Source organism: Canis lupus, chromosome 21 (genome assembly GCF_003254725.2).
Source record: "Canis lupus dingo isolate Sandy chromosome 21, ASM325472v2, whole genome shotgun sequence".
Lineage (NCBI taxonomy): Eukaryota > Metazoa > Chordata > Mammalia > Carnivora > Canidae > Canis > Canis lupus.
In genome coordinates, this window is record NC_064263.1 from 6,024,860 (window position 1) to 6,039,410 (window position 14,551).

Genomic DNA, 14,551 nt, shown 5'->3' on the forward strand with positions numbered 1-14,551 from the left:
TTCTTGGTGATGGTTTGTTTTCCTGAATGTCAGTGTAACCCAAACAGCTCCCTAACCACTGGATAGCAAGTTTTAGGAATTAACTTGGTTATGATAGAATCAATATCCTTTTCAAATTGCTAAGATTGACTGTCCTCCCCCAGCTCCACCCCTGAGACTGAAGCTATTGTTTTATTTAAAATGGTTCCTTTGGGAAAGATTAAAATGATATACTAAAAGAATAACAATTCTATAAGTTAATAAGTTTGTTTAATGCCTAGGGCAGTGGTTCTTGAAGTGTGATCCTGAAACCAGCAACATTAGCATCGCCTGGGAGTTTGTTAAAAATGCGCTGTTTGGGGCCCCAACCCAGCGCTGCTGAATCAGAAATTTTGGAGGTGAGGCCTGCTCATCTGTATTTTAACAACCCCTCCAGGTGATCCTGATGCACTCCTAAGGATCTAGTACCACAGGTCTACAGTTATTAACCAGATGTTTCTACAAATCAAAATAGTGTGTCCATTTTATTTCCAATATGCATTATCAATTGTTTGAGAAATATAGTAAAAAGAGGAAATTGTTTCAAATTGAATCAATACAAAATCCCTATTTTTTATAGATAATAAAGGTAGTACCAGCTCTAGAATCAGAAATATTTCTTTGCCTGTTTAAAAAGATAGAGATTTGAGACCATCTAGTACAAGATGCTCTCACCTTAAGAAATATAATGTCTTATTTTATTGCTGCTGGATTCTGAACTTCAGCTTAAGGGGAAAAAAAAAGAGTTGGGTTTTATTTCTTTATTTTTATTTTATTTTATTTTATTTATTTATTTTTTTTATGATAGTCACAGAGAGAGAGAGAGAGGCAGAGACATAGGCAGAGGGAGAAGCAGGCTCCATGTGGGGAGCCCTATGTGGGACTCGATCCTAGGACCCTGGGATCACGACCTGAGCCAAAAGCAGATGCTCAACTACTGAGCCACCCAGATGCCCCCTTATGACTGAAATTAAATGAAAATATCTTTGGGAATTGATTGTTTACATAAAAATAGTGTTTCAGCACCAACATTGATAGACTTTGGTGGGCCTCACCATCTTATATTATTTTTATTTCACAGAAGATTGATGTTTTAAGGTTTCAAGGAGAAGATTACCTTGGACATTTTTTTTTCTTAAACAGAAGGAGAAGTGATAATATTTGTCCTAATTACAGGTTTAGGATTGAAAGATTGGGTGTTTTTGTTTTGTTTCCAGTCTCTTAGACAAATTTAAACATGTGTGTAAATTATGGATATTCCCTTTTACCTGTAAACTAGTAGCTTACTCTTCAGGTACAAATGGGATGTCAGAAAGCCAAATCAGGAGGTCTGAAAATTAACACAAAGGAAACTTAAGGGATGTCTGTGATATGTGGGCTCTTTATAAATCCAAAGAATAAAATGGTTGCTCTTTGAAAGACAGATTGTCTCGGCTAGTGGCAGTTCTTCTAGGATAGTAAATAGAAATAATTTTATTTTCTTATTTGGTTGCATATAATTTTGAGGAAAAGGGAATTTTTCTCTTATCGTCTTTAGCTTGGTGGTAAAATCTAATCTGTGTTGATCTTTCTCAGGAAAAATAACGAACTGCATTCAATTGCCCCCACTCCCAAATTCCCATTTATGTGTTTGCTGCTCTAGAAACATATGTAAATTACTTAATTCTAACCCATGGAGAGTGATGCTTTTCTATTGACCACTTTTCTATCCTTCTGTGAGGAAAGGACTAATATAGTACCTTAAATAGAACTGTCTCCATGGCAATGGGCAGTCAGCTTTTGACTTTGAGACTCATAAAAAAGGAAATTTAGAAAGGCATTTTCATGGTCTAAAATAGCAGTGCAGCAAAAGTAAGGTATGAGAATATTTCCTGTCAGTTATTGCATGTCTGATTAAGCTAGCATAACATACTTTTTTTTTTTTTTTACATAGCACTTTTTATCCGAACATTTCACAATGCTACTATACAACAGTTCTTTCCTTTAGTTAATGAGTGATAATTATCATCGTCACATTAATGGAAAACTTGAGCAGCTCAGATGTAAGTTTAGGATTGGGGCCTCTGCCTGAGGAAAAAAAAATGGGTTGCCTGGCTCTAGTTGTAATTTTATTCTCATAAAGAATAAAAATACTAAATTATGGGTCATTCTTGATTATATTTAAATAGAATTCTCTGGGGGAACACTGGAAGCAATGACAAGATTAAAAATAAAAGCAACACTTCATGCCTATTTTTTTCCCCCAACTGCTTCCTATAATTTTGAGTCTACAGATAATTTCTGTTAAAGAGACTCTACTGGCAACCTGCCTGCCTGCCTTGTTCCTCCTTGTATTCACACCCACTGAAGAGCTTCTCAGTGTTGGGCCACCAAGCTATCAGTAAAGGTCAGCGAGAGTGCTGTTGAGCCAGGGCTAAAGAACAAGACCACATTATCATTTGTAATCTTTTGTCTTTTCTATATTTATTTCCTTCTCGACTAAGCCTTGTCTCAGTATAGGGTTTATTTCCAGTTGAATCATCTCTTACCTTAATGTATCATCAGCAAATGGGTAATAGTCTGAGGTTACTCTTAATGAGGGAATTGATTAAACAAATATGTGGCATAAATGCAGTGGCATATTGGACAGCTCTTGGGATTAGATCTATGTAGTGAAGTAAACTCATGTCTATAATAGGTTATTGAGTGGAAAGCCTAGGTTTGTTTGTTTTTTTCCCCCAGAGGATATGAAGTTTTCATTTTCATTTTTAAAAAGGTAAAGAGATATAGAAGGGTGGGCTTCAGGGGCACTTGAGTGGCTCAGTTGGTTGGGTGTCTGACTCTTGATTTCAATTCAGGGCATGATCTCAGGGTCCTAGGTTTGAGCCCCAGGTTGGGCTCTGAACTGAGTGGGGAGTCTTCTTCAGATTCTCTCCCTCTCTCTCTGTCCCTCTTCTCCCCCCATACCTGCATGCTCTCTCTCTCTCTCTCTCTCTCAAATAAATTAATTCATTAAAAAGAAGAAGAAGAAGAAGCATGGACTCCAAAATTAGTAATATCAATTCCTGGGTGATGGGATTACTGGAAATTATTTTTATTATTTACTTTCTTTCATTGTCTGTTGTTTATTTTCACAATAAATGTGTGTTTCATAAAAATTTGAAGAGCTAGTACTGTTTTGAAATAATAAGTAGAACAAATAATTTAAGTGTAGAGAGCAAATCCAAAATGAGATGGTAAATTAAAGGCCCAATTGAGACAAAAACAGAAGGTCATAGATTTAATAGATATCCATAGTAGCTGTGGGTAAATTGCCAAGGGAATAATAATGGGTGTGTAGGTGGTTAATAAGGACTCAAATGTGTAGACATTGATGAATGCAATCTGGAAATGAATGGAGGTATTGTAGCTGTTTGGATAGCAATTTCCTCTCTGTTATCATATCCATCATGCCAGGATTTCTCTTTAGGAACCTGATATACTTGCTAATATTTAAACAGAAAATTAGTTTTTTTCTCTTTGATTTTGAATTCAAAAGATAGCTGCCATTGTATTCTATCTTAATACCACATGGTAGATAGACTTGTATAAATTCCAAGAATTTATCAAATATTTAATTTGAACACTATATATTAATCTAGAATTGTTACTTATTAGGATCTGAAGATAGGGAAAGATGGTTATTTTATGAAATAATTTATTTTTTAAAGATTTATGTATTTATTTGAGAGAGAAAATGTGTACATGCGTGCCAGCAGGGGCAAGGGCAGAGGGAGAGAGAGACTCTCAAGCACACTCCCTGCTGAGCAGGAGCCCGACTCAGGGCTCCCTCTCAGGACCATGAGATCCTGACCCGAGCTGAAGTCAAGAGCCAGACACTTAACCAACTGAGCCACTCAGGCACCTCTGAAATAATTTAATTTGCAAGTACTTAATATATACATTCCAGCATTTTTGTAAGAATGAATATATACACACATACACACATATAATATGCCCTAGGTTTTAAAGAGCTTACTGTGTGGTTGGAGAGAAATGTATTTTTAAAATAAATGTGAAAGGAGATAAAAATGAAAAACATAATATTTTGGCTTTTTATAGATACTTATCAATTGTTACTTTAACAGTTGTGAAGGCATGAATACAGTGTTGATCATCTAAATACAGTGTGTGGAAAAGACTAAGTATTAAATGCCTTTGTTATTTTCAAGGTAGAATGATGTGGTCTTGGTGACTATATTTTTAATAATTTTTTCAATCTAAATTTTAATTCTTAAAAATGATCTACTCATTAAAGAGTATCTATAACCAATTACTGTGATGATGAGTGTTTCTCAGTTAAGTGGCTATATTTTCCAATTCTGTTTTCCATTTTTAATTGTCTGGGTCATTTGTTGAGCAAGATATTTAATTAAGGGACCACTGTGAGCCAATTAGTAGCTTTGTAAATCCAGTCTACTGTATAAATCTTTCCTTTAACTTGTTAGATAACGTTTAAACATTTTGACTTGTTACATTGTGATCGGTGAACTCACTATTAGCTAATTCTAATAATAGCAGATATGTAGTCGATAATATGGCACTGTTTTATGAAGTTTACAGGTATTTACTCATATAATTATTCTCATTACCTGTTTTAATAGCTTCTTATTTACCCCATGGTGAGGAAGAGATCCCCAACTCTGGGTCATGGGGATGGCCAGACACACAACACCCAGCATTGGACAGATGAGATCAGCAACTTGTTACATATACTCACAGCCCAGGGCAAGAAAACACTGCACACCACTCAGGGCCACATGGAGGTTGCATTCAGGAGTGAGCAACAATGGTTGTGGGAGGGAGGCTTTGTCACATGAAGAGGTTGAGATGCCCTGGGGTGCCTGTGGGAATCTATGATTGGCTTGTTTGAATAATTCCAAGGAATTACTCAGTGTGGAACTGAAACCACCTTCTCGGGGACAAGCAGGAATGTACCTGATACATATGGTAAGGAGGGTTGTTTGGCCTGGGGACCTTATCTACATGAACAATAGGAGGATGGGAATTTGTAGTTAGGCTAATTGAGATCCTCCTTATTTTATCAAATGTCAAGGCAGCCTATAATATGGAGCCTCAATTTTAGGCTTTGCACCATACAACCTTTGATGTAGGTGTTATCCGCATTTCATGGATGAGGTTATCAGATACCCCAGGTAGCGTGCTTAAAACTGTATCAACCATACCCTCAACGATCTTCCTGTATTTACTTTCCCTCATCCTAGATAGAGATTCTCGGTATTCAAAGATAACAGAAAAGCATATAGAAATGAACCAACTCAGTGTTTTTGTTACTAATAGCCAAGTTTTCATCTAAGTGCCCTGATGGCTTTATTTCATTTCCTTTCTAAGTCTGTAAATTCCAGTGTAGTTAAATACATTTGCATTTCTTGACTGAGGTTTGCTAGACATAGTTCCTACCAAGAAAAGCGATAGTTTTGGTTTTCCTCTTTTAAGAGTCTTTGAAACAGAATAATGGAAACCCTGGATTTTATTCCACCTAGCCTAGAGGGAACGGTCCACTGGTCTTCATTTCTAAAGACTAATGTTTCTGTAAGTTATATATATATATTTTTTTTAATATTTTATTTATCCATTCACAAGAGACACAGAAAGAGAGGTAGAGACACAGGTAAAGGGAGAAGCAGGCTCCATGCAGGGAGCCCGAAGTGGGACTCGATCCCAGGACCCCGGGATCATGCCCTGGGCTGACGGCAGTTGTTCAACCACTGAGCCACCCAGGCGGTCCAAGTAAGTTAATATAGGATGTCTTTTGGCTGACAGAAATTTTGCTGCTTTACTTGATTACAACTTTAAAATTTGCAGGCTTGTCACTACTGTTTCACAAACATACTTTAGAAGTATTACCCAAGAAATTATTATTATCTGAGGTTCAGATCCTATGTTTTTACTCTAATGATAATCAAGGCATCTCAATTTTCTTGATAAAATTATCTTTTTCTATGAATCTGGTTTACAAATAATGCAAATCTAATTACAAATTGCCTAAACTAACTCTGTTTTCTTTTCTTTTTTAAATAGGGCCAAATCTTTGATATGAGAAGACAAGTATTTATGTATAGAGTATTATTTGTAGTAAACTATATGACATAATTAAAAGCAGATTATCCATGTTTAAATTTCTCTCCATCTTGCCTGTGAACTTTGTCAAATTAAAATTTTTTACATAAAACAATTTAACTTGTATGGATTAAAGAATCTTAAGTCTGATATAATGGGGTAATAATGGTAAATGTATTTAGTCTTACTTTCTGTCTTAATAAGAGCTGTGAAGTGATGTAGTATTAGAATGCAACATGCTGTCGGTTCTGCTATAGCACTTAGGCAAATTTGTTCCAATTGTTGTGTAAGGGAATGACTTGAGCATAATGGTGAATTTTGCATTTACTTTGTCCAATTTCATCTGAATTTACAAGGTAAATTCAGAAAAGTGCACCTGTCTGAGCTAAGCTACCTAGGTCATGGGTATGACCTAACATACCCATGTACCTCCAACAGCTGCTGTGTACCTCAGTGTGCCAGTGTTCTAGTTCCATCTCTCCTCACTTGGTGTGAAGCTTTCCATCCAGTTTCACATCATATTTCCACTGCTTTGTAATTCAAAAAGTGGGTGTGGGGGGATATACTAACAATAAATTAATTCATTTCTTCATGAAGGTCTCAGGGAAACATAATCCAGACTGAAGGGAAATTAATAAGTCTTGTCAGAATTTTTTTTAAAGATTTTATTTATTTATTTATGAAGAGACACAGAGAAAGAGTCAGAGACATAGGCAGAGGGAGAAGCAGGCTCCCTCCCAGGACCCTGGGATCACAACCTGAGCCGAAGGCAGATGCTCCACCACTGAGCCACCCAGATGTCCCCTTGTCAGAAATTCTGTCTAAAATTTGAATATAGGACTGCTTTTCATTCTGTGCCCAATATATTCCTGACCCAGTAGTAGGCTTTTTTTCGTACCTTATCTCATTCGATTCTCCTAACAATCTTACAAAGTAGAGATACCATCTCCACTCTATGAAAGAATAAATTGAGGCTTGTAGAGATTAAATTTTACCTGCTGCTTGGATGGCTACAGTATTACTGTTATAATGTATTATTTTCTTTTTCTTTGGGGAAATGTGTATTTTTGAAACACTTGTTTATCTTTTTGTAATAAGAAAAACATAATCATCTTGTTCTCTAAATTAGAAAAAACACTTTCTGGGGAAAAAATTTTGTTAGCTTTTGTGGAGGATACCATAGCCTTATAACATTGTAGAGTATTGCCATTCAAGACTTACGAATCTGTATTCTGTGTTTTGCCACTATAGAAATACGCATTATTTTAGTGCTTATCAGTGCCTCTGTTCCATATAGCATCCTTATTTGAAACTTTGGTTTATTTCTCTAAGAAGTCAAATAATAGCATTAAAAAATACGAAAAAAAATGATTGACGTCTGAAATGCAGACGTCTGCTTGGTATGTTAAAAGTATTTACAAATATTTGCCAACCAAATTCTGCTGCTTAAATAATCACACATCTAGTCAAACTGGTTAAAAATAGCTTTATTTACATGATGGGTAAGAATGACTTAACTTTGCCAAGTTCATTTCTGCTCTTGATCATAATATAAAATCACCATTTGATTAGTCTCTAAATCCTCTAAAACCTGTGACTGGACAAGTTCTGTTGGTTTGGAAATGTGCTTTATCTGTGTGAACTTAGTCTTTAGGTGTTGGTACCACTCCTCATTGTGCCGGAAGAATGGGGTTGTTCCCACTCCAATACACTCATCTTGGAGCAAAGATGGTCTGGGGTGCAACTAAGAAAACTACAAATCTTTGCTTTCAGAAGTAAAATTAGGATTTGAAGAGCTATCAGTAAAAACTCATGGGGAGTATCTGTGGCTTCAACCTTTCCCAGTTGGTTGTGGGGTTTTTTTAGAACCTGGTTGCCATAGTTGGAGGAAGCAAAAGCAGCCCATGTGGATGAGAGGCATGGCACCCCTGCCAGTAGCCAGCGCCAACCAGCCATTTGAGTGAAGCATCCTGAACTAGTAGCCAACCCATAAACTTGGATAGTTGTACATATGTTTGGCATAGTGGTGATCTATGACTTTTCTTTTAGAAGAGAAAAATGTATTTTTTGGAATAGCATTCTAGTGAAGAAATAGCTGTATTTGAAGACCTGTTCAGATTGTATGAACTCCCTAAAAAAATAAATTATGGAAAATGAAGTCTCACAAATATATATAGGCCTACTAATCCTTAATGGTGAAGCTAAAACTCTACAATACTTTTCTTATAGAAATATCTGAGAACAACAAGTCCATACATCATTTTGGGAGGACTTAGAAAAATCATTTACAATAATAGATTATAAAGATTTTTAATCTTATAAAGCGATATGGATCCTTATAAAAAATTGATTTTTTAATTTAAAAAAGTTTTTAGAATTTAGTATGTCTTCTCAACTGGATCATTGATACAGAATATAAAATGTAGAACATTGAAAAAGTTTTCAGATTAATTTAAGATGAATACCATTCTGTTATACAAATATTGTAAATTACATAATATATCTGTAATATGACTTATTTTCTAATGTTGGTTTCATAACATTTTTCCAGAAGTTGAAATGTGATTGTACATCTGTATTTATTTACCTGATGTGTCCTTGAGGTCAGCACTTCTGCTTTGTCTTTGTACTCCCAGTATGTGGCCCAAGACCTTCTAAATAACCTTTTATTTTATTTTATTTTATTTTTAAACGATTTTTGTTTATTTATTTGATACAGAGAGAAAAAGTGCACAAGCAGGGGGAGAGGCAGAGGGAGAGGGAGAAGCAGACTCCCCAACACAGGGCTTGATTTCTGGGCCCTGGGATCATGACCTGAGCTGAAGGCAGACGCTGAACTGACTGTACCACCCAGGTGCCCCAATAACAACCTTTTAAAAAGATAATATCTCTTGAAAGAATTAATAGTTCTTTATAAAAATCAGTGTTTAATTTGAATCTTAGTAAGGTTTAAATATACATGACATGTTTTTCTTCTTTAAATTGTATTAGAAGTTATCAAAACTTTATTTTAATAATTGCCATTTACTAAATGTCTGTTACACATCAGGTGCATTGCTAGGCACCATTAAGAAAATTTTCATAAAAAATACATCAAGCTATATAACAAAAGCGGAAAAAGTAGTACACCAAATCTCTGAAAGCCATCACCAAATTCAATATTGGCAAGATTTTGCCACTTTACTTCATCAATCTGATGTTATTGTTGCTGAGGTAACTTCAGTTAAATCTCAAAGCCATTTTCTCTTACCTCTGCTACATTGGCATGCATTTCTAAAATATATGAATGCATTCTTGTAAAGCTACGATGGGACTATCACACCTAACAAAAGTGGCAATTGCCTGATACCACGTAACATTTCATCTTTTTAGACTTGACTTTTTCTGACTTCGGTCCACCAAAGCTGTCTTTGAAGTCTCTCTTCAGATTAGTCTCTCTTCTTTTGTTGTTCATGTTGTTTTTTCATGCCTTTAGCCAGTTGGGTCAGTTGTCCTATAGAATATTTCATCATCTGGATAGTTTTCTATGTTTTCTCATGTTGTCTTTTAATTTGTGCATCTAAACCTCTGTTTCCTGTTAATTTGAAGTGTGGACTAAAATCTTGATTAGATTTGGGTTCAAGTTATTTTTGACACGTTGATATTTTTCTCATCCTTTTCTATGACTCGATCGATGGTTAGATTATTAGAATTGAGATTGCTGGGTCAAAGGATAAGTGCAAATGTAATTTTTCTAGACATTGTCAAATTCCTGTCCCTGAGAGTTGTTGGATTTTTGCATTCCCACAATTTTGGGGAGTGTCTGTTCCCTTATCGTCTTGTCAGTAAATAATATGTTGCCTAACTTGGCTTTTTGCCAGTCTGATATATGAAATAAAATGTTTGCTTTTCTCTTTTTATGAGTAATTTCTTCTTTTAATGCCTGTTCTTTGTCCTTTTTAAAATTCGGCTTTGTTTTTTTCCTCTTGATTTTTGGGAGCTCCTTAAACAATTAGAGAATTAACTGTTGTTGGTGTTAAATTTCAAGTATTTGTCATCTGATTTTGCTTATGTTTTTGTAACATGTAAAAGGGGTGTGTGTGTGTGGTTTAATTACCAGTTTTTTTGTTTGTTTGTTTCTGGATATTGAGTCATAATTATGAATGTCCCATTGGTTTGTGAATCTGTTCATGTGTCAACAGAACTCTTACTTATAGAAATGTATTTTACTATATGGTAGGGGTAGCACCCCTCCTAAATTATGCTTCTCCTACAGGATTTTCTTGGTCATTTTTTTTTAATTTTTATTTATTTATGATAGGCACACAGTGAGAAAGAGAGAGGCAGAGACACAGGCAGAGGGAGAAGCAGGCTCCATGCACCAGGAGCCCGATGTGGGACTCGATCCCGGGTCTCCAGGACCGCGCCCTGGGCCAAAGGCAGGCGCTAAACCGCTGCGCCACCCAGGGATCCCCTTGGTCATTTTTATGTACTTTATTGACTGAAGATTTATTTATTTTACAAATAAGAAAATGAACACTTCCATGAAAGTTCTGTGACCATGTAGTAATGAGAAAAACAAAACATAATTGTTCTTAAGAGCTTCTTAATACTTGTCTTAATATGTAGGTAAAATGTGGCAATCTTTTTGCAAATGACTGAAACCATTTATAAGGATACACAATTAAAAGAGAGACCAGAGTGTATTGGAAACATTTATGTCAATCAGTGGTTCCCAAAGTGTGGTCTGTGGACCTTTAGGCCTTAGCACAAATCAGAGCAGTGGCATCACACTATAATGGTAACCACTGCTTTCCTCACCACCCTGTATTCACAGTAAAAAAGTCAGTTTCACTGAAGAATATTCTTGATGGGACAGTAGAGATTATATATTTTATTACATCTCAACCATTGAATACTTACTTATCTTTTAAGTCTGTCTTTCAAAATAGAGAATATACACAAAGCTCTTCTGCATGTCAAGGTATATAGTGGTTATATCCAGGCAAAGCAGACATGTCACTGAGTTGTGAGCCAAACTCATCATTTTTTTGCACACATTTTTACGTGAGAGAATGACTGGTGGTTATTCAGACTTGGGCATCTGGCAGACATTTTCACAGAAATTAACCAAATGAGCCTGCCACTTTAAGGAAAACAACTGACAGAACTTATTGCCAATGATAAAATTTGAGCTTTCCTGAGAAAAGAATTTTGGAAAACTGGTATCCTTTATCATGAGCTTGACCACTTCTCAGTACTTACAGATGCCTCTAATGGGATCCGTGGTGGTATTAAATTTTATTTTCAATATTATATTAAGTGTGTCAGTATTTTAAAACCCTGCAAAGCTCAGGAAGCCAATACTTTCTTTTTTTTTTTTTTTTTTAAGATTTTATTTATTTATTCATGAGAGACACAGAGAGAGAGAGAGAGAGAGAGAGAGGCAGAGGGCGAAGCAGGCTCCGTGCAGGGAGCCTGACATGGGACTCGATCCCGGGTCTCCAGGATCAGACCCCGGGCTGAAGGCAGTGCTAAACCACTGGGCCACTGGGGCTGCCCGGAAGCCAATATTTTTTCTTTCTTTCTTTCTTTCTTTCTTTCTTTCTTTCTTTCTTTCTTTCTTTCTTTCTTTCTTTCTTTCTTCTTCCTTCCTTCCTTCCTTCCTTCCTTCCTTCCTTCCTTCCTTCCTTCCTTTCTTCCTTTCTTTCTTTCCTTTCTTTCTTTCCTTTCTTTTCTTTTCTTTTTTCTTTCTTTCCTCCCTCCCTCCCTTTCTTTCTTTCTTTCTTTCTTTCTTTCTTTCTTTCTTTCTTTCTTTCTTTCTTTCTTTCCTTCCTTCCTTCCTTTTCTTTCTTAGATTTTATTTATTTATTCATGAGAGACACGCACAGAGAGAGAGGGGCAAAGACACAGGCAGAGGGAGAAGCAGGCCCCATGCAGTGACCCCAACGTGGGACTTGATCCTGGGATTCCAGGATCATGCCCTGAGCCAAAGGCAGACACTCAACCACTGAGCCACCCAGGCGCCCCTAAGCAGTACTTTCTAAATGACCAGTGATTAACTTTATAAAATCATATGTGGGTAGATGATCAATTCAAAGTAAAAGCTAAGCCAATGGGTTTTAATGTAGCAGAGAAAGAAGTTTATTGATAAGGTTTCAGATTCCACATTGCAACAAACTTTTAAAAGCTACCATCTGTCCAGTTGTAGTACCAAAGAATGTGCAAAATTATGTGAAAAGGCTATTAAAATACACCTTCCTTTTCAATTTTTGAGGCCAATTTTGTTCATTTGTACAATCACCACAACAGCAATAGTTTGAATGCAGAAGCAAATATAAAACTCCAGTTCCTTTTAATTAAGCCAGATATTGTACCAATGTAAAATAACGCTCCCCTTCTCAGTGATTTTTTGCTGCTGTGTATAGTCTCAAAAAATTCATTTGTGTTCACATGTAATGGGTTATTACTTCTGCTTTTACTTTAAAAAAATTACTTATTTATTAGTGAGAAAGGACAAGCATGGGAGAGAGAGAGAAGCAGGCTCCCTGCTGAGCAGGAAGCAGGACCTAGGGCTTGATCCCAGGACCCTGAGATCATGACCTGAGCTGAAGGCAGATGCTTAACCGACTGAGCCACTCAGGTGCCCCTGTTTTTACTTTTAAATGAATAATACTTCAAAATGTTCTTTGGTTTAATTTCTTAAATGATAATTATTGATATTATTTACATAAAAGCTTTTGGGGTCAATAATTTTTGATATAGAGGTCCTGATACCAAAAAGTTTGTAAACCATCCATTTAAATGAGCATAACGGGGACACCTGGGTGGTTCAGTCAGCTGAGCATCTGACTCGGTTTCAGCTCAAGTCCTGATCTCTCAGGGTTAGGGAGTCTGCTTGAGATTCTCCCCTGCCTCTGCCTCCCCCTGCCACCCCACCCAACTAGTGCATGCTCTCTCTCTTTCAAATAAATAAATCTTTAATTAAAAAAATGAACATAACAACTCATGATTTTAATTCTGATTACAATAGATTTTAAATTTACCTGTGTACATTAAAGCACAATTTGGTAGTTCTTCTTTATAGATTTAGAGGTTGACACCATCTAACTTCATAGAAATGAAGTTAATGAGAATTCATTATCAGATTTTTTTTTATTATTTTATTATTCAGATCAGATTTTCTATTCCAGGCAAAAATTAAAACATACCAGTCCTTTTCAAAACTAAACAAAAACTTGTTTTTCTTTTAAATTTCATTACAATTGAAGTTAAATATAATTCAATGTAAAATCAAACACACTTTAATTTGCTCAGCTGTTGTGTTCCTGCAAGACTGTGTGAAAGGCACTTTCTCAACGTAAATTAGCATGAGTTTCTTGTTATTTTTACTACTTAGTGTGTAAAGTGGTTAAAATGCTTACATTTTGTCAATCTCCAGAAATCAATTGTATTTAATGTTTTTTTCCTGATTCCTCTAAGCTAAGCAAGTGATCTGCATTTTGTTAATCATTGTGTTTTGAAAGATCTGGAAACTGTCTTGGCAATCTGTGTTCCATTAGAATAACCTAAAGGCCTTTTGATTTTGTTACAACCTAGGTGGTAGATGCTGAGTATAGAAATTTGAGTTAAAAGTATGTTTCCCTGGGGTGCCTAGTGGCACAGTTGGTTAAGTGTCTGGTTCTTGGTTTTTTGCTAGAATCGTGAACTCAGGGTCTTGAGATCAAGCCTCCCAACAGGCTCAATGTTCAGACTCTTTCCCTCTCCCGCTCTCAGAATTCAGACTCTCCCTCCCTCTCCCTCTTCCTCTGCCCCTTCCCCTTATACTCTTTCTCTAAAATAAGTACATCCTTAAAAAACAAAACCGTGTTTCCCTCATATACAAGGGAACTACATTTATAGCATTTTTTTTTTGTTTCTCCAAAAGACTAGTAGTATCGACCATGTACTATTATGAGAATATTATGTAACTGTAATTGTCTCTAATGGAAGTCTTACTTTCTAAAACTCCCGATTTTAATTTCTTATAATCTACTTAAGACCTAACTTTAATAAAAAACTTTCAAAATCAAGGAGAGTTTTTATTATTACATAATACAAAACTTTAAACACTGTAGAGAAGTAAAGCCCTTCTTAATACTTTTTTGGGGCTTGGGGAGAGATCCTATAATTGGTGGTAGAAGTATATTGTCTATATGTTAATAGAGACGTATTGAGTTTAGGTAGTTATTATGGACTTGCATTATCTCAGATACAAAGAGTAATAGTTCTCTCCTCATCGTCTTGGGCTTGAGCCCAAAATTTTAATAGCATTTTCAGCAAGTGTATTTCTTAGTTCTGCATCTCTAAAAAAGAAGTGCCCAACACTGAAAAGCTTATATAGGAGCCTTTGTTGTTCAGGATTAGTGTTACAGCATGTAATAACATTATTACTAATTTCTAGAAAATATTACAA

General features: G+C 35.8%; 1 protein-coding gene across 2 annotated transcripts in view; it reads left to right on the plus strand.

The window, feature by feature from the left end:
- SESN3 (sestrin 3) overlaps positions 1-14,551 on the plus strand; it is a 71,506-nt gene that overhangs the window by 13,837 nt on the left and 43,118 nt on the right. Inside the window, exon 1 of one of the 2 annotated variants that reach the window (XM_049098816.1) lies at positions 8,652-8,971. The exons of the other annotated variant lie outside the window; for it this stretch is intronic. The gene's annotated coding sequence lies outside the window, so the exon portion shown is untranslated. Of the gene's footprint in view, positions 1-8,651; positions 8,972-14,551 lie in introns of those variants that run through there. 2 annotated transcript variants of the gene reach the window in all.